Genomic DNA, 21,213 nt, shown 5'->3' on the forward strand with positions numbered 1-21,213 from the left:
ACAGTGGTGTGTATGGGAGGGGATGCACATCCTTTCTTCTAATGGTAGGTGTGGGATCTTTGTCCAATGGATCCTCCCTCCGCTTCCTGTTTCAGGTCTGTGATTGGATTGTTTACACCAGCTAGCATCTTTCCACCCTTGCTGACTAATAGCTGGAATCTGCCTGGTGGCTGGGATGTCCAGTAGGTACTGCACAATATCATGAATACATCAGTATATAGTCTCGGAGACTAAACAGGTGGAGTAGGCAAGGAAGCATTACAGTTCTCTGGATTCATGTTAAATTCAAGCCAATATAGATTGACCCAATGCCAATCAATCCAACACATTCAGTAAAAGTGTAAAAGAGCTGTTACTAATAACATGCCTACACCGTGCAGTTCTGAAAACATAAATCGGTGCCTTGTTACTTTGCTTCCAATTCTGACATTTATTGTTAAATTATCTTGTTGAATCAAGCAAGAGACATTACGATTTCTCTCATTAAAGGAGAAAAAAACCCCAACCTTCTTGTTCCTTTCCATATTGTTCCCATTTACTGAAAATAAGCATGAGTTCTGCCTTGAAGCACTATCTGCAAACTGCAGTCAGATGTAAAAGAAGCCTAATCAGGCCTGGGAACCAGGACCTTAATTAGTCTGCTTGGAAAACAGAGCAGAAGAGCAAATGAAAATTATTAACCATCACTCATGATTCCTGTTTCTAATTTTAAAGAGGAAATCATGCATTAATCAAACCCTAGCCTTAAGCTCAGAGGCACGTTTTAGAAATATCCTGAAACAACAAGAGGAAATCTTTGCTGTGTTTAGAGAAAACAACTCCTGATCAGTCAGTATGTGTAGCACAAAATATTTTGACATGAAATAAGCTATGTTGCAGTATACTTAGCTTTAGCTGGGTCCAAGAAAAACAAAACCAGTACCAGTTGAAATGAAGGCACATGACAAAATCAGCATTAAGCCTGGGTTCTGTTACAGGAAAACAGAAATGTACAGTGTGTTGTTTTCAGAGGATAAGTGAAAGATACATTATCACACTGTTCCTGTTACAGAAGGATAAATGTAACATATTACTGTTTGCTTTAGACATAGCAAAGAAACTTTTTAGTGTGTAGAAAAACATTTTAATGAGAATTTATTCTGATAAACTAGTTTAACAAATAGGAACACAACCTCTGGAGATTATTAACTGGAGATGATTTGAGATCAAGTGATAAGATTTATTAGAGCTGCTTTAGATGGTTTCTGTTAAATGTGGACTGTATAAATCCTCCATTTTTTGGCAAAGTAGTATGGACTTTCTGGCTATAATTCAGGTAAACAAATATTCTCTATGTGGAGTCATATTGAAAAATATATTTTTTATTGTATTGGAATAAGAAGTCTGTGCATCTAGGACTCCTCAGAATAAGGGGAAAAATGGGGCCTTGCCCCATCATAAATGCACCCGCTATTTTGGAAACCACTTTACCACAGTAAATGCTGTGGGCTTGATTCTTAAATATAGGTATTTAAGCTTCACCTTTTTTAATAAAAAATACTATGTACAGCATCTAGGTTTACCATGAAGGTCTCCTATCTAAATATTGACCAGAACGTAATCTGTTTAGCTTCTAAAAACTACTAGATGCATAACATGAAATCATACAGCTGCAGATATCAAGACATAAGATTTGCCTCTATTACTATAGTGACTGCAAATATTTTTTGTATATCTGAATGAAAATTATGGAAATAAAGGAAAAACAGGGATTTCTCATCAGTCACTGTATATTAGAAGTTCCTTAATATAATTAAACACTTATATTAACGTTTAGTGTTTAAACCATTAGCCCTGAAAGGCAGTGTTGTGTGGAAGAATTAGGAATTAGCACAGAGCTGGGAGTCAGGAAGGCCTGAATTTTAGTAATGGCTTTGCCACTAACTTCCTGTCTATCCTTGGCCAAATCCCCTTATCTTTTAGCCCTATCTGTAAAATGAGGATAATTGGCTGAATGAAGCAAAGCCTTACACTCAACTTGAAGACATTTTATCTGTGCAGAATAATGGTGAATTGGGCCCTCTGGCTTTAACTGAGGGCTCTGGATTTCTTCCACTGCCTTGACTGAAAGGACACAATTCTTCCACCCTTTTTGAGTTGGATCCATTGGGTGAAATCCTGGCCCCATTGAAGTCAATTGCAAAACTCCCTTTGAATTCAATACAGCCATTGATTTCAGTGGAGGAATAAGTTACTACTCAGTGGCAGTAAGAGTGGCAGATTTGGACCCAAGGGGCTATTCTTTCTCTCATTCACCTACACAGAAGCTGTAGAGTTGGCATGAGTCATTGCCCCTCGCTGGAACTGAATTCAGCCTGAGAACATAAGAACAGCTTTACTGGGTTAGACCAATAGTCCATCTAGCCTAGTATCCTGTTTCTGACAGTGCCCAGTGCCAGGTGCTTCTGAGGGAACGAACAGAACAGGGGAATTTTGAGTGATCCTTCACCTGTTGCCCAGTCCCAGCTTCTGCAGTTGGAGTTTCAGGGACACCTGGAGCATGGGGTTGCATCCCTGGCCATTTTGGCTAAAAGCCATTGATGGACCTGTCCTCCATGAACTTATCTAATTCTTTTTTTTAACACAGTTTTAATTTTAGGCCTTTACAGCATCACCTCTCAATGAGTTCCACAGCTCAACTGTTTATGTGAAGAAGTATTTCCTTTTGTTTTGTTTTTTAAATTGGCTGCCTATTAATTTTATTGAGTGACCCCCTACTTCTTGTGTTCTATGAAGGGGTAAATAAACAGCTTCCCTATTCACTTTCTCCGTACCACTCATGATTTTATTTGACCTATAATAATCTGCTTTTGTTGTCCCTTTTCTAAGATGAACAGTCCCATTCTTTTTAATCTCTCCTCGTACGGAATCTGTTCCATACTACTAATAATTTTTGTTGCCCTTCTCTGCACCTTTTCAAACTCTAATGTATTTTTTTTGAGATGAGGTGACTATCTACATGCAGTATTCAAGGTGTAGGCGTACCATGGATTTATATAGCAGCATTCTGATATTTTCTGTCTTATCTATCACTTTCCTAATGGTACCTAACATTGTTAGCTTTCTTAACTACCACTGAATGTTGAAAAGATGTCTTTAGAGAACTATCAACAATGACTCCAAGATCTATTTCTTGAGTGGTATCAGCTAAGTTAGATCCCATCATTTTGTATGTATATTTGGGATTATGTTTTCCAATATGCATTATTTTGCATTTATCGATATTTAATTTCATCTGCCATTTTGTTGCCCAATCACCCAGTTTTGTGAGAGCCCTTTGTAACTCTTAGCAGTCTGCTTTCAACTTAACTAGCTTGAGTAATTTTATATCAACTGTAAATTTTGCCACTTCATTGTTTATTCCCATTTGCCAGATCATTAATGAATATGTTGATCAGCACAGGTCCCAATACAGAATCTCGTGGGATGCTATTTACTCTCTCCATTGTGTAAACTGGCCATTGATTCCTACCCTTAACCAGTAATTATCCAGGAGAGGACTTGCTCTCTTATCCCACGCCTGCTAGTTTGCTTAAGAGCTTTTGGTATGGGTCCTTGTCAAAGGCTTTCTGAAAGTCCAAGTACACTATGTCCTCTGCATCACCCATGTCTACATTCTTGTTGACACATTCAAAGAATTCTAAAAGATTGATGAGCCTAATTTCCATTTACAAAAGCCATATTGACTCTCCCCCAACTCACTGAGTTCCTCTATGTCTGATTTTGTGCTTTACTATAATTGCAATCAACTTGCCTAGTACTGAAGTTAGGCTTATCAACCCGTAATTGACAGAAGTGCGTCTGGAGCCATTTTAAAAAATACTCTACCCTCCAGTCATTTAGTGCAGAGGCTGATTTTAAATGATAGGTCACATACCATGGTCAGTAGTTCTGCAATTTCATATTTGAGCTCTGGCAGAACTTTTTGGTGAATACTGTCTGGTCCTAGTGATTTATTACTTTTAATTTATGAATTTGTTCCAAAGTCTCCTCAACTAACACCTCAACCTGGGACAGTTCCTCAGGCTTGGTATGGGAATCTCCCTTCCATCATCTTCAATGAAGACCAATGCAAAGAATTAATTTAGCTTCTTTGCAACAGCCTTATCTTCCTTACGTGGTCCTTTAGCACCTTGAGTGGTCCAGGAGCCCCAATGACTGTTTGGCAGGCTTCTTACTTAAAAAAAAAAAAATCTCTCCGTGTTGGTGTCCTTAGCTATTTGTTCTTCAAATTCTTTCTTGGCCTGCCTTATTATACTTTTACATGTGACTTGTCAGAGTTTATGCTCCTTTCTATATTCTTCCAACTTTTAAAGGATGCCTTTTTGCTTCTAATCATCTCTTTTACTCTGTTCAGCCATGGTGGAATTTTTAATACCAGTGGTTCAGTCACTTTCTCCCATACTGCCTGAGGTTGGCACCTCGCCATCATTTACCATTCTCTGTACTTATTTGAGAAAGTTACATGTGGTTGGTTGATTTTGCAATGGCTGCTTGTTCTTCATTGATTTGTGTGTGTGTGGGGGGGGTATTTTAACAGACATCATGATCAGCTTTCTGCCTGTGTTTTGAATTTTATTACTTTACTCAATTCCTTTGATATGATCCAATGGGTTTTTACAACTGCTTATTCTGATGGGATTTGGGTTGTTCTCATGCTCATACAATTGTGCTCTGAGACTTTTTCCAAGTTAGTCTCCTATTATGGGACCTTCTCTTCTTTTCTGTGCCTGTGCCTGTAGCTGTGCATTAGAACAGTGGTGCTATCAACACAGAAAATCTAGGACTGGAAATTAGTTTGTCACTGTCCATTCCATATTTATGTACCAATGTTAACAACTTGGTCGAAATCCAAATTTGATTTTGTTTTGGGTGTGTTGCAGTGTCACTTGACTTTTCTTGAATGAAGTTATTTTTGGTCAAACTGCTTTGAATTACATATTCATGTGCCTTGATGGTGTCAGAAAGTTTTCTTCCTTTTTACATCCCAACATGGCTGCTACTCTGAAACCTGTACATCCCCTTTGCCTCTAACATCCAGTTTACGCAATACTGTTGGTGGTTGTTTTTTTGGGAAGCAAACACAATGAGCTAAGTGCTTTCCAAACATAAAAAAAAATACAGTTCCTTGGCTATTTTAATAGTATCCTTGAAGGTTTAGCTCAATCTATATCCTTTTTATTTGCAGTCTGTCCACAAACGTGTGGCCTGTTTGTTTAGTGCTGCTTGTGTTTTTCCAATTGACTCTACTATTAAGTATTCCATTGGCTGCTGTGTTTATATCTTCTAGTTAAGGTTTACTCAAGTATTCAAGGCTCTGAATCCTGGAACACCTTCCAATTTGTGAGATTTGATTCTATATACACATCCACTTGCAGTTTCTGGTTCATATTTAGTGTCTCCTTTTCTATCATTTTGTGAATTCCAAATACTGGGCTCTCATCACTGTTCTCCCAGTTTGGAGCTGTGTACCTGATAGGTTCTGAGTTGTTGAATGGTTGCATCAATTCAGAACAAAGATGAAAATTCTTCTTCTTCTGAATTTCCATTAATGCTGTAATTTTATACTACTCTGTGTACTATGAACAGTGCTTTTCTGTATTACAGTCCACTTTTAAATTCACAGCAAAGCCACACTTTAAAAGGGATATGTAATAATAGTAACAACAAAAACAATATTTTGCATTTCTTTAGGGCCTTCAATCTGAAATTCTCAAATTACTGTACAAATACCTATAGACCAGGTATTAGTAATATATTATCCTTTAAAGGGGATTATGTGTCACAAACTAGTAGAAATTATAATTATTAAAGTATTGCTGCTTCTTAGGATAGCTCTCCTAAACCTTTATTGCTTTCTGTTCCCATGTGCCTATTTGAGTCTTCTTTCAAATAGTCATACATGTAGCTGGGCCTTAAACTACCTGAGTCTGCTGGGAATAAGTTTTCAGACTGGATTTTTGTTTCTGTGTGTGTGTGTGTGTGTGTGTGTGTGTGTGTGTGTAAACATTTTGGCTCAGAAAATAGTGTAGTGCTTATATAGTAAAAAGAAAAGGAGTACTTGTGGCACCTTAGACTAACACATTTATTTGAGCATAAGCTTTCGTGAGCTACAGCTCACTTCATCGGATGCATTTTTCCACCAAATGCGTCCGATGAAGTGAGCTGTAGCTCACAAAAGCTTATGCTCAAATAAATTTGTTAGTCACTAAGGTGCCACAAGTACTCCTTTTCTTTTTGCGAATACAGACTAAAAGGGCTGCTACTCTGCTTATATAGTGTAATCTTATGAGGTGAGAAGCTGTGATAGCATTGCTGGGGTGGAAATTATACTTGACAGTTTCATTGTATTCATGGAGAGGAAAGAATCCTTTAAAGTTGAGCTTATTGGACCTTATCAAGTGGATAATGTTCTCTAGTGCCCTTTCCTGACATCTGAGGTGAAACTGATTAGTAAACTGCAGCCAGTCCCTTCTTTTTATAAGGCAGAGTCCCACTTCTTCCTCCACAGTTGCAAGTGCCTTGAATATAGTGGAACCAGTTTAGGCCTCTTGTTTGGAGGGCAGGTTTTGGGAAGCCCTCCTGTTGAGAGTATGTGGGAGGCAGAGGATCTGAGACTATGGAGATCCACTTGCAGCCTCACCCCCTGCTCCTAACAGAGATAAAGAATGGTGTAATGGTTACGGTGGTAACCTGGTACTTGAGAAACCTGAGTTCAATTTCCTGTGTGACCTTGGGTAAGTCATTTTCTGTTAATTATTTCCACTTGTGTAAAATAGTGCTAATAGCTATTCCCTTCCTCCCAGGGGGAGGATATATACATTTACAATTGAGGTAGTGGGGCAATATAAGTACCCTAGATAGAGTAGCATGTCAAGATCAGAGGATACTGCAGCATTGAGGTCTTAGACTTGGATACAAATCATCTATGCAGCATGGAGGGGAAGATTACTTCCTAGTGCAGAGCATAGTCACTGGGATGAGGATTGGGATCATTGTGAGGAGATGATATCACTGGGAAACATATGAGAGGAAGCTACTAATTAATGTCCTCTTTCTGTCTCTTTAGTTCAGGATCATGTACAGGGCCAAGGGAAGGACCCTAGGACATTAGAATGCACTAGGCATCCTTTCCTCATTTATATATATCCTTTTTTCCTTTTCTCTCTGTCTCCCTCTCCCCATCCATTATGCTCTTTGCCTCTTCTCTTCACCAGACAACATTAAAAATCAATGACCTTCACTTGATGAAGCTCTTTAAGAAAAAAAAAATTAAAAAGCTTTGAGGATCACCTTGTGCATGGCAGTGTGCTTCCTCGCTGCTAACCACTGTGCTGGAAGGGCTGCTAATTCTGTTTCCATGATGCCGCTGACAGGCCAGTTGTGCAGGCTGGCTTTGATCTAGCTTTTACATTCATTTACCATAATACGAGTTGGCTTTATTGAACCAATTAAAATTACAGTCCTCCCTTATTATCTCCATAGAGTACAGCGGAGATGCAGTGAATTTCAGTAAATGATTTCACTTGTGCGAGTTTATAGATCCTTATTTTACATATGCAACTTGATTTTTATAAGGTGCAATTTAATATTGACCCTATATGTCACTTGTGTAATAAACGTTTTAGGGTCAAGGATTAAAAGCTTTAGTCAGAGATATGTCGCGTTATATAAAGCTCTGTTCGTAATGTTGGTTGCAAATGGTTTTTAATTGCTCAAATTTACAATGAAGTCTAGTCTCCTCCTTTTTTTGTCTTTTGTAATGTCTTGGACACTTTTTTTTAACTGTAGGAGAACAGGTGCTTTGCTGTATATTCTCTTGCCAGAAGTGCATCCCAAAAATACATTTGAAAAGAGTTTAACTGAACATGAACTTAGGAAGTGTGATCCTTCTCCTACGCATGTCAGTGGCAAAACTCTCAATGCCATACAAGCAGCTGATTTGTAATTACAGATTTTAAATGAGTATAATTTCCTTTGGTTTGTTTGTATTGCACAGAAAGAAGTACATGCTTATAATATTGTCTGCGTGCATTTTTAAAACCACTTTTAGTCAAAGAACCAGACTCAGATTCAGTTAACATGAATTGGCTGGATTCATAAAACATGGTGAGCTAACTACCTTGAAACTGTCTTTTCCTTTGGGTGCTCCAAATAACATTTCTTGGTGCCTTAAAGCTACTGTCTTCTGTCTGTCTACCCAAACCTTGTCTTCTCTTTACATATTGGTAAGCCTTTCTGGAATGCTCATCAGTCACTATAGTATGTCCATGTACAATTCTCGGCTTTGACTGGTGGTATCTCTCTGCCCTAGACTTTTTCTCCTCACCATGCTCATATATATATATATATATATATATATATATATATATATATATATATATATATATATCTATCTCGGCAACCATTGTACTTTATGACAATAGGACACTCTCTCTGGATTTTGTCAATTTATATATGAAGGATTGTGTGGGGGACGGTCATTATAGCCCTGTGGCCAAGTGCAAATAATCACCCTCTTCCTCAGGACAGTATGACCTAATGGTCAGAGTCCATAGGACCACCCTTCAGTACAGGACGGTAGGGCCCAGTGGCCAACGTCCATGGGCCTGCCCCTAGATTCAGGGTAGTATGGCCTAACAGCCAGAATCAAAAGGACTATCCTTCAGTGCAGGGTGGGATGGCCCAGTGGCCAGGCAGTATGGTTTAGTGACCAGAGTCAGTAAGTTTGCCCTTGTATGCAGGGCGGTGTGGCCTAGTAGCCAGAGTCAATAGAGATGCCCATTGTGTTCAGCCACAACAAAAGACTTCAAAGAGCAATAAAATACTTCTGGGGGAATTCTGCACCAAAAACTTGGCGCACAATATTTTAAAATTCTGCATATTTTGTTTGTGAAAATAACACAATATAATCAAGCCATTTTCGATTATTTTGGTAATTTATTTCAAAATACCTCTCTGCAAATACATCTGTAACAATACAGATGACAAAAAAAATTCAGGAAATATTTTTTGACAAATTTCTTGGTAGGCCTATCAATACAGAACTCTGAGTAATAATTCATTGAAACTACAAAATAGAAACATATTTCGTGCACCCCTCAGAAGCAGTGCACAGGTATGGGGGAGTCAGGGGTAACAGAGGCACGGAGGGAGGGGGAATTAATTTCTGGGAAGGAACCTGGGTGTGAACCTGGAGGGTTGTAGGGTGTGGGTGGGAGAAGTATGGAACAGGATTTTTTGAGGGGGCAGGGGATTGCTAGGGAGGGTCTCCCATGCAGATCGTGGCTGACCCCCAGTCCTGAGTTAGGCTCTAAGCTGGTCCCAGTTCTGATATAAATTAGGTTGCTGCAGCCCATGCTGACTGGCTGCCTGCCTCCTTCCCTCCCTCAAATCTGCCCATCATGGATAGCTAGAGTGCAGCGTGTTCTGGCCATGCCTCCTACGTGCCCCTTCACACCCCTTACACTGCAAACTATAGGGTTCTGGTATAAGAACCCTTTACTTTGCATCCACTGGGGATTCTCCCACTCCAGTGTAACCCCCTAAGAGGTGATCTGGCTGCTTTGAGTGGTGCAGACAATCTGCCCTGAGGCGTCTTATTCTGTGTTCTGTTATTGGACCTGTACATCTTTAATCCTATAATAAGAATGTCATGTCTATGTGCCATATGCTAATTCTATATGCCATATGCTAATTCTAAGAAGATTACATAAGTGAATTGTACACTGCCTTTCCATCTAAGTTGTATGAAAACTGGATTTTGGGGGAGGATGTCTCAAGTCAAAAGAGATTATAGTGTGTTTTTCATTTGAAATCATTTGTATTTATTTAATTTATTTCAGCCCTGTTTGTTTTTTTCAGTTATTTGAAAGCCTTCTGTTATTCACTGAAAATGCATCTCAATCTGTTGGGCAATCAGCCATTGCTAAAATACATAGGGAGAAAAAAAAAAAGATTGTGTCAATGCATGTTGCAAAAACCTGGGAGGACTCTAGCTCTCTAAAATTTTAATTACCCAAAGACAAAAGTTTACATTTATGAGTGACTAAACTAATCCAGTCTGTTTGTTTCATTAAAGGCTGGGATAATTCAAGCTGGATGTCTGCTTCATTTTGCTGAGGGCATTTCAGGAAATTGGTTCATACTAACTGCCTGCAACAGTACAATCACTGGAAAGACTCCATTAACGTGAATTGGTATAGGATTTGGAGCATGATCCTAAGAGCCATAAAGGGAATTCTGCAAGCAATGCATCTTCTTCAAACGTAGTCTATATGTGATGTCTTATGCTCAGGCACCTTCATCCTAACCTGTCCCATCCTTTCCTCTTCTTCTCCCTACTCTCATCACAGCTCCTTTTTTTTTTCTTTCTGTCTTTACTGTTTTACCTCTACAAAGATAAACTTCCATCTAGCCCTTAGATTCCAGGCCTAATTAAAGAAATCCTGTATTAAAAAAAGTAAAATCTGAATCATTGCTATTTTATTGTAAATACTGCATTGCACAAGTACTGGTTATCACTGTATGTATCTAGTCTTCTGTTGATGTGACATTGCATATCTGTAACCAACAACTGAAGTTCTTTGTTCTTCTTTATGGTCATTAGGAGCTGCAGCATGGTTCCAATGGGAGTATAACCCACAGGTTTTATGCTGCAGCATTAGACTTTGTTTGCCCAAATAAAGGGAGAGAATCAGTGGGGAGGACACGTGGATTTTAGTTGGTATACTCTGTACATGTGTTGCAGAGGACAGGGCAGGAAACTTGGCTAGAAGAGTCCAGAAACATCCTGATCTAGAATGTGGCAGTTTAGTTACTAAACATGCTCAACAGCAGTTTCTGAATCTCTACAGGAAGTTTCTTTGGGGGCAATCTGCCTGGCAGATCACAGCCTAGTCGCCCTCTGGGCTAAGCCAATTGGAGCACAAGGGAGGAAAAGTTATAAATATAGGAGTTAAAGACAGTCCTGTGGACTCAACAGCTGATTGACTTGGAACCAAGAGATATGTCTGCTGTGAGGACCAGTTCCCAAACCCTGTATCACTTTGGATACAGGTGAATGCTATTCCAGTTTCACTTACAGGGAAGCCCTCCATTAGGTGAATGTTTGGTCCACCATGTTATGTTCTGTGGCCCTAAAGGGAGAACTGGGAGGAGGGCATTTGTTACTCATACACACAACAGAGCTTACGGAATTTACATTTAGCTATCATCTGACTGCTCTAAACTGGGATTATGTCTATGTTAAAGAGAATGGGGCAGAGCTCAGAGTTGGGAGGGGTTGGAAATTCTTGCCTAATTTAGCTGGGCATATGAGGGAAAGAGACTGCCCATAGAGTAAAAAGCCTTAGGGAGATTCAGAGAATGGATCTTTTGTATACTGATCGTATTCTGTGTACCCCTTTGGATACAGGCTACAGACTTAAATGTCACCACCAACTGAGATCTCGTCAGCTATTAACCCAAGGGCTAGAATGTTGCTGGCTGTGGAGATTCCCAGACTGTTGTTGTTGTGGGGTGGTTTTTTTTTGGTTTTTTTTGCTGATAGGATTCTGAAGTGTTTGAAAGGACTGAGGTGCTGCCATTCTCCTCAAGCATTAAAGAGTCCAAGTGATACATCTGTAGATTACAAACATACTATAAAGACTGAAAAATAATCTCTGAGAGAAGATCAGAGTGGAATGTGTTTTGGTGTGTGTGTGTGTGTGTGCTAAAGTCTAGAATGTTATGTCAAAACTTTATAGTTGACTATGTGTAACAGAAATGAAACACCAGTGTATTTACTAATAGTTTTTGTTTAAAAGTTTCTCATAGTATTCCAAATGCTATTTGCAATGTTTTCTGTGTGCATTAAATGTTTGTTTTACTAAGGAAGTATATGGTACTCTCGCTCTTTGAAGTAGACTGAAAACTATTAATATCTATTTTTCAGGGTTTTACACAAAATAACCCCGACGTTTAACTCCGTATAATGGTTTCTGACAAGTCTTGAAAAGACTGAACTCTGGCCTGGATTTCACCAAAAAGTTCAGTTGAAGTGCAGGAAAAAGGGAAGTGTAGTAGTTCTATATAATGTTGTTAGCATTCCTCTACCCTGTTACAAGAACATTTTCTACTGATTTCAGTGAGAATGGGAGCAAGTCCTGTTTTCCTTGTGGAAAAGTCAATAACATTGTTTGAACCCCCCGCCCCCCCATCTTTATTTACACCGCCAAGAAAAAAATATTTTATTTCAAACAGGAACAAACTGCTTCCAGTTGCCAAGACTGCAACCAGAAAGCTAATGCTGAAATACTTGCAAATACCTTTGCAGCAATTATAATTTACCAGACTATGGTCCTTCTGTTGTAGAATACATCAAGATGGGCCCAGGCCTGCTTCCATTGTAGTCATTTGTAGATTTGAATGAGAGTAGGATCAGGCCTTGTACAAACAAATTATGAAAGGCTCCAATTATTATTAGAGAGGGATTTCAAGTATTATACCTCTTATTAAAATCAGAAAGAGGTCACTTAAGTAGATGAGGGAGTGTAGGTAATATTATGGTCAAAGGAGAAGACTGGGAATCAGGGAGCTTGAATGCTGGGCATGTCTTTTAGTTTACCCATTGATTAAAGTGTGCCTAATATGTACTGCAGTTGCCTCACAGTATGTTATAGGATTTTCTTTGCTTCATATGTTCCATGTTATGGACTTGCAGTGCCCCAGAAGATTGCAGAGAGCTCACCCTAATGAACTCCCATCTCCCTCTGTGGGATATAACGGTCTTGGGATAGGGAAAGCTCATTCTAAATCCCCAGCTAAACTAGGGCCTTTTGGGGGTTGCATTTCAAGAGGGTCTTGAGAGGTTATTCCTACCCCTTCACTGATTTGTCTGTCATTTCCAACTGACAGCTGAATTTTTGAACCGAGCAGGGTTGCTATAGAAAGGCTCTCTGGTCCCTTCTGAGAAGGCCTCTACAATCAGAAATGGAGTAGCATTCTATGAGTGAAGAGCTTGGCTGGGTGACTGAATTCTAGCTGTGCTCCAGGCCTGCTGATCACCAGGGACAGGAGATGTGCAAAACTCCCATTGAACTCAACGGGACAAGTAAGGACTCAGTAAACAATGAATAAGCTATTGAGAGTTGGCTCATGCTGACTGTTGCCTATAACTCTGACTCCATATCACTGGGTCTGCATTCCCCTCATACAGAAACAAACTCGCACTAGGGGTTCAGGAAAAAGATCTTTCAGTGGGGACATACCAATGTGTAACTTACACCAACATTTATGTCACTTCTGAACTTGGCTCATTGTAGTAATTACCTAAACAGCAAGACATCATGTGTAGATTATTCTGTTTATGCTAAAGTGCATCCTACATTACAAAATAATGTGGAATAGAAATAGTAAGAAAACAGGCACTTTTGACTTTGGTTCAATATCAAGAACATGATGCATCAGCAGTATAAAATTGCTGTTTAGATTACAGGACTGTCTTTCAAGGTTGTGAAATACTTGTGTATATCAGCAGCTGGAAAATAACTCCAGATGCTTCCGCACTATTTACATCATCTGTTCATCTTATTAAGCAAACTATTCCACTGTTTTTCTTTGTTACTGGACCCTTTTCAGCGTAGAAGGTGATCTTGCTATTGTCATTGAGGCAACAGTATCAAGAGACTTAGACTCACTTTCTTAAGTCAGAAGAGTTACATGTTTCCAAACAAAAAAGAAACCATATACAGTACATTTAAAATGGAAAGAACAAAAGTAAGGTCTCCAAAAGAAATCACGGTATGTGCCTCTTCTGTAACAAGTCTGTTTAGTCCCCATATATGTGATGGATCCCTGCCTCTGTAACAGAATGAAAATACTCTGAGAATTAACTGGCTGTTTTCTCTATATCCAGGGAGAGTCCTCAGTAATATGAAAGGCAGCACCCAGAAGACAAAGACATTAGTGTATCAGAGCCATCTACACCACATTAACAAATGGCTTTATTCTGCTGGAACCACCAACCAAGTGGTTGTACTGAAATGGTGAAATGAACCCACAAGGATTCCCTTCTCTTTAAGTCCTCCCCTTCATTCTATATTCAAAATCCTCTCTACCCTATTACAGTCTGTACTAGCCCTTAGTATCAGACTAGCAAGACAGAGGTACCAAGCCAGCCACTTTAGAAAGGGTTGTGTTTGCCTTGGCTTCTGCCAAGCATGCTAAAATTGCTGAGTTATTGACATCTGTGGCAGAGCACCTCCACATAGGGGCCTCAGTGCTTCCCCCTCTGACAGTGAGGCCCTAGAGTAAGTCAGCCCCACTCCAGATGGTGTTTGTTCTTCCACTTGGGGGTTTATTTTCCAATACTTTTCTGGCAGGCCTCAGGGCCGGCCCAAGAAGTGCCCCATCTCCAAGCAAAAAGAGAAACCAGTTCTAACACAAAATGAAAAGGAATAGGCTTTCCTACTCTCCCCTACCCATGAGTGTGGTGTTATTGGCACTGGGGTGCTAGTCCTTCCCCTAAACAGGCAGTGTATTATGTAACTTCTCCAGTAGGGAGGAGAGCAGCCATCCACCCTGGAGCAGCCTTTCTTTCTGCTGCCATTAGCCCTGCAGCAGCTTGTCTCTCCTTCCTTCTCTCTCACCAGAGGTGGACTTTTAAAGGTCTCAGGCAGCCCTTAATGGGATTCAGGTGTCCCTAGTTTACCTGAGGTAACTGCTTTTCAGTTTATAGGGAAAAGGGCCTTTATCATTCCAGGAATATACCTACCTCCTACCACTCTTACAGCTGTCCAGCCTGACTTTGTCACACCTCACAGAAACCTGAATCTTCAAGCCAGCTAAGCAGGCTGGCAGTGCTGATCTAATCACCTCACAAAGGCCTGTGTTCTGGTATCAACCAAACAAGCTATAGCTGTTGAGTCAGTAACCTCAGAAAACATTGTGCTTTCACCTCAGACAACCAAGCTAGAGATGCTGAGCTGGGAACTTTAAAGTGTTTTTGACATTGGTTCAATAAAATACCGTTGGGCCAGGGAGCTCCCAGAGCTGTGTGGCTTACCACCAGTCCAGCATGCTACAGTTGCTCAGCAATGGCTAAAGTAAATTCTAAAATCAGGGACAGCGCTCAGCCTCCTCTTCGTTATCTGGATTTGGGAGAGCTCAGTTCTCCCAGAGCTCCCCCTCATCCTTCCTCTTCACTGGCTCATGAAATGAGGACTCATTAGAAGGGAAAATGTGAGAGTTTTATGTGGTTCCAGGCTTCCTACCAGCAGTTGAGGGAGAAGAATTGAACAAGCTGGAAGTCCCATATCTCCCTCCATGTTTTTTCTACTGTCTCCTTGCTGGTTCCCCTGCCTCTCCAGAGGAGATTGTGAGAGAAAGAGGCAGAATCTGGCACTCCAGATCTCCCTTACCTCCAGTACAATGGGAGACTCCATCACCAGCTGCCTCTTTCCTTAGCCAGAATCCAGGAGAAACAGAAAGGCCCTGTCAGTTCCTTCCATAATGGGAAGGATAGAAATATAAGGATGTTCCCCATATGTGGCTCCAGATTTTGTGCCAGTATACACAGGCTTGTTTGAGGTGTTTTGTGTGGGTTGGGGCTGTGTGAGAACATGAACTTTGATATATCAGTTCCTTTGTCCCTATCATTCCTGTTCCCATGTCATGTCCTGTGACACAATGTCACTTTTCTGTATAACATTGACTCACATGATGATAAACAACAGCTAAAACTGGTGGGTCCCTCTTCCTATTTTGCTCTCCTCTACTGGATTGTTTTATGTCTTGTTGTACAAGGATTTACATGTGCAACTTCAACACAAAACTATATGGATTCTAAGTAGAAAGCGAAGGTTGAACTAGACCTGGCACCTGCTAAACACAAACTAAAGTGTGATTATGCTGAGATGAAGAAGGTAGGACTGGTGAAGGAGAAGATGCAGGGGCTTCTTAATCATAATAATAGTTTACATCCATTGTCCAAACATTTATGGTTATTGTATCATGTAGCGACTCAGCTGACATCATTGCACTAGGTGAGTCACAAACACTTAGAGACATTGCTCTGAAATTTTACAGTCTAAATAGAAAAGACAAAGGGTGGGAGAAAGGAGATACTATTATCCTCAGATGTGAGTTTGAGGCATAATGAGGTGAAATGTTTTACACAAGGTAAGTCTCCTTACTACTCTCATGGGTACCAGTCCAGTGCCTTAACCACAAGAACATTCTTCCTCTCTAATAGAACTGGTCAAAGCTCAAAACATTATGCTGGTTGCTGTTGTTGTTTTTGAAATTTGAAAAAAATTCAACTAGGTCTACTAAATAACCATTTATTATTAAACCTATTTTACAGATTGGGAAAAACTGAGCAGAAAAGTGAAGTCACTTGCCTAAGGCTACATAGCAAAATAAGTGGGAGAACGAGGATTAGAACTCAGGAACATCCGACTCTGAAGTTTGTGCTTATTCTCCTAGACGACAGTGCTTACCAAAATAAATTAATTTCATGCTAGAAGTGTTGTAGAGCCAGGTTGGGTTTTTTATTGAGATAAGTACAATTGTTGTGGTTTTCATCCGCAGTGTCATCATTTTGAATTTCCTGTGCCACATGATGTATCATCCTGTACTATGATGGCATTGGGCCATTATGCAAAACCACAAACAATCAAAAAAACCAATCCAACAACCAAAAACCACTTTAGAAACATAGAATTTTAAGTACTGATATGAAAACATGATGGTAAACAAACAAGTTTTAGAACATGATGATAAATTATTCCGTTCCCCTTATTTATTCCAAAGATAAGTTAAAATAAGTAATTTAACTTCCCTTATGCAACTTGAGAGAGAAACATTGACAAACACTCCATTCATGTTGTTTACAGATTTACATTGCATTTCATTGACAAAACTAGATGCCTTCTTTTTCTTAAAAAGGAAAGATAGCATAAGTATAAATTCTACCTTCTCAGTCCTTTATACAATCCAATAGACATATATTGAAAACAAATTCTAAAAAGCTTCTTTGTAGACATCTGTAATTTAGAAAATTACATTTATTTCTGTTTAGGATCAGTGACTTATCTAGAAGGGACAGCAAAAAGATAACTAAATATCTATCTTGAAAAAAAATGAGAACAGAAAAAAAATAATATGGTTAGCATCCTTGCCAAAATATAGTCCTGTAGTAAAGCTCTTGATTGATTCATGACACAGTAAAAGAGCTACTTACAGAATGTTTTATATTGTTATTACATTCTGATACAAGTTCTCCTTTGCCCATGTTTGGTCAAAGAGGCAAGTTTCTAAGAATTCCTCGACATTCTAGACTTATTGCTTTACAGCAGAGTGCCAAGTTGTTGAATACACAAGGCCACTCATGGCAAAGAATTTGTCTCAGTATTTAGCATGAGTTTCTCAAAAGAAACACAAAGACAACTACATTAGTAGGTAAATGGCAGGTTTTTATTTTTCTCTCAGTGAGTGGAAGAGGCGTGTGAAAGCAAAAGGTCTTGGGAATTAAAATGAAAAATCATCTTAAAAACCAGGATCGCGGAGCAAATTTCTATACACAGAGACCTCTATAATTAGATTTGGGTGATCAAGCAACAATCTTGAAGCAACAATCATTACCAATGCTTCCCTTTTAGGTTGGGGAGCTCATATGGATGATCATATGACTCAAGGCATCTGGACCCCTCAGAAGTACAGAATTCATGTCAGTTTACTAGAACTCAGGGCAGTCCATTGAGCCTGCAACACCTTCCTCCCACTCATCCAATCCTGATATGTCCATAATGTTGGACAGTATAGCTCTCTTCTATATAAACAAGCAGGGGGGACAAGATCACTCCCTCTTTGTATAGAAGCAGTCAGCCTCTGGAATTGATGTATCAGCCATCATATAACCCTTTCAGCAGTACACTTAGCAGGGTTGCAGAACTCCCTAGCAGACAGTCTCAGCAGATGTTTTTCTGCAAACCACGAATTGGAGATTCACAATTCAAGGTCTCCACCCAATAGGGAATGCTGTCCTGGAATCTTTTTGCCTTACAGGTGAACAAGAAACTACCCCTGTACTACTCCAGAACAGCCCTATGCAAGGGCTCGATGGGAGATACCCTCTTGCTACCATGGAAAGATCACTTGAAGTATGCCTTCCCTCCCATTCCATTAATACTGCAGGTTCTACAGAAAAGCCATCAAGACAGAAACTGAATCATTCTTACTGCACTTAATTGACTGAGACAGTTCTGGTTTACAGGTTTACTGAAACTCTCAGCTCAGCCACCTATAAACATCTGCCCATTTCCAGACCTTCTAACACAAAGCAAATATACTTTCAAGCACCCCAGTCTGGAACGACAGCAGCTCAGATCCTGGTATTTGGATGGGCATTGGTATACGGGAGTGCTCATGTTCCAGAATTCATCCTGAATTCATCCTCTTTCATTTCTCTTAAGATGCATTTAGCAGCAATCAGCACTATTCATCCTCCAGTGGATAACTACACAATCTTCACTCATCTTGTCACAACTAGATTTAGATCCTTTCCACCATTGGTGAAGTTTGCGCCCCAGTGTGACCTCAGTTTCATTCTTTTGTCTCTCACCAGACCTCCCTTAAAACCTCTAGCCACATCCTCTATGGCCCATTGGTTTATGGAAGTAGTCTTTCTAATTGCCATAACATCAGGGAGAAGAGGCAGCGAGCAGCAGACACTCATGGCAGACCTGCCATGTACTGACTTCTATAAAGAAAAGGCCTCATTATGCCCCCACTCAAAATGAATCTGTATAAATGTTTCCAAGTTCCACATAAGTCAGACCATCCACTTACCAGTATATTTTTCCTCAACTGCATGGCTTGGATGAAAAGAGGAGACTGCATTCTCTGGACATCCGAAGGGCACTGGCCTTTTATCTACAAACAGCAAAAAACATTATAAAGAACCTGCACTATTTGTTTCCATAGCAGTGAGATTAAGGGGTCAAGCTGTCTCTATGCAGACTTTCTAAATTAATCTCTGGTTGTATTATCCTTTGGTACCACCTAGCTCACATCCCCCACCCACCCACCCACCCAGAGAGGAGAGGGCTCTCTCCACTAGAGCACAGGCAGCCCCTGCTGATCTCTAAGAGACGTACCTCTACTAGAGATATATAGGGCAGCTACTTGGAGCTCCTTGCACACCTTCACAAGCCATTACGCTTTGGTCCAATCTTCTACTGCAGAAACAGTTGTAGGGAAAGCAGTATTAGAGTCAGCTATTACTTCTGCACCCTCACACCCACCTCCTGTTTGACCATTGCTCGTTAATTTCTTACATGTGGAATACACACAGGCACCATCACTTGAAGAAGAAATGGGGTTATTTACCTGTAACTGGAGGTTCTTTGAGATGTGTGGTCCCTGTCTGTATTCCACTACCCACCCTCCGTCCTCTCTGCTGTAGATTATCTGAATTTGTGGTAAAAGTAGGAACAGGAGAGGTGTCAGCCCATACACCCTCAGTTCAGTGTATGAGGAGAGCTTGTTCAGACCAACGGATACTGCTTGCAAAAAAAAATTCCAGAGCATGTGTAACCCTTGTGTGGAATACAGATAGGGACCACACATCTCAAAGAACCTTCTGCTACAGGTGAGTAACCTCCATTTCTTTAAAAAACAACATAAAGAATATTTCTCATATTCTCCACTTCATGATAAATAGTATGTATAAATCCCAGATTGTACTTATAATTAAATTCTCTATCATATTTCTAAGTAGTATATATCATTAACATACCTGCTTTTTAAAATTAATGTAGTCTGTAGCATGGCTGCAGCTTTTGATACTCTTCAAACTGTCTGCTGTATGTACTGACATCTTATGGTCTGACTGTGTGAATGTGTTTGTTTTGTACTACAGTGAACTCACAAAGGAATTCTAATGGAGTGGCAAAAGCATGATTTTAAGTCCTGCAAAAATACATTTCAAGTCCAGAACAAAGCTGTAGGCAGGTATATTTTTTTAAAGATAATATAAATACCGGCCACCAAAAATGTAAATAAATTCAATTTTGGCTTCTCCTCTACTCTCAGCTCAAATGTGTGGGTAGGGATGAAACCACATGGGGCTTGATGTCCCTGCATCAATCAATTAAATAAAGAGCACACATGTTGGAAGTTTATACTTGAGGGCTGATTTTGTTCTCAGATATGTACATCCTTTGGCCCCATACTCCCTAGCAACAAACTTCCTTAATTTGGAGAAACAAGAGACCCAGTGCTACACCTGGTTTGGGTGCAGGGTTCTGTGGGACAGAGCCAGTTGCAGGATGGGGGCCTAGGAGAACACTAGTTTTAATTTGAAAAGTGAAAAGTTAGTTTCAAGTCTTTATTCCTGTAAAGATAGCCTAGAAAGCATAAACCATTACCAACCAATGTTTAGAGTTGACAGGAACGAATAGTTGGAATCTTTTTCTGCAACAGGAGGCTGATGATGGTGGCAGAGGTGGAATATGCCCCCTTACACACACCTTATCTCACTGATCTTCCCCAAGACCCTTAGGTCAGCCATGTGAATAGTGGCACATGGTATATACGAGGGGTGATAAAACTTTTTTTGCAGGCCCACGCAAAAGTGCTAAGGCTAGCTCTTCTCATCTCCCACTGAACTCAATATAATTCTTATGTGTCTATCTGGGCCCCTATATCTAAAGGTTGGACAAGCTATATAGTTATGGCACTACCAAATTCACAGTCCTTTTTGGTCAATTTCACGGTCAGAGGATTTAAAAAATAGTAAATTTCATTATTTCAGGTATTGAAATCTGAAATTTCATGTTGTTGTAATTGTAGGGGTCCTGACCCACAAAGGAGTTGTGGGTGGGGGAAATCACAAGGTTATTGTAGGTGGGGTTGCAGTACTGCTACCCTTACTTCTTGCTGATGCTGGCAGTGGCTCTGCCTTCAGTTGGGCAGCTGGAGAGCAGTGGCTGCTGGCTGGGAGCCTATCTCTGAAGGCAGAGCCACTGCCAGCAGCAGCGCAGAAGTAGAGGTGGCATGGTATGGTATTGCCACCCTTACTCTGCACTGCTGCTGGCGGGGCGCTGCCATTAGAGATGGGCACCTGGCCAACAGTCACTGTTCTCCAACTGCTGAGCTCTGAAGGCAGCACAGAAGTAAGGGTGGCAATAC

At 40.2% G+C, this 21,213-nt stretch overlaps 1 long non-coding RNA gene across 2 annotated transcripts in view; it reads left to right on the forward strand.

Annotated features, from left to right (window-relative positions):
- Window positions 1–10,493, forward strand: part of LOC119859997 — a 67,572-nt gene extending 57,079 nt beyond the window's left edge. For both annotated transcript variants that reach the window (XR_006277778.1, XR_006277777.1), the window contains one exon: window positions 10,121–10,493. This is a non-coding gene — a long non-coding RNA (uncharacterized LOC119859997). The remainder of the gene's footprint in view (window positions 1–10,120) is intronic.
- Window positions 10,494–21,213: the final 10,720 nt, after the last annotated feature.

Source organism: Dermochelys coriacea, chromosome 1 (assembly GCF_009764565.3).
Source record: "Dermochelys coriacea isolate rDerCor1 chromosome 1, rDerCor1.pri.v4, whole genome shotgun sequence".
In the NCBI taxonomy this organism is placed as follows: Eukaryota; Metazoa; Chordata; order Testudines; family Dermochelyidae; genus Dermochelys; species Dermochelys coriacea.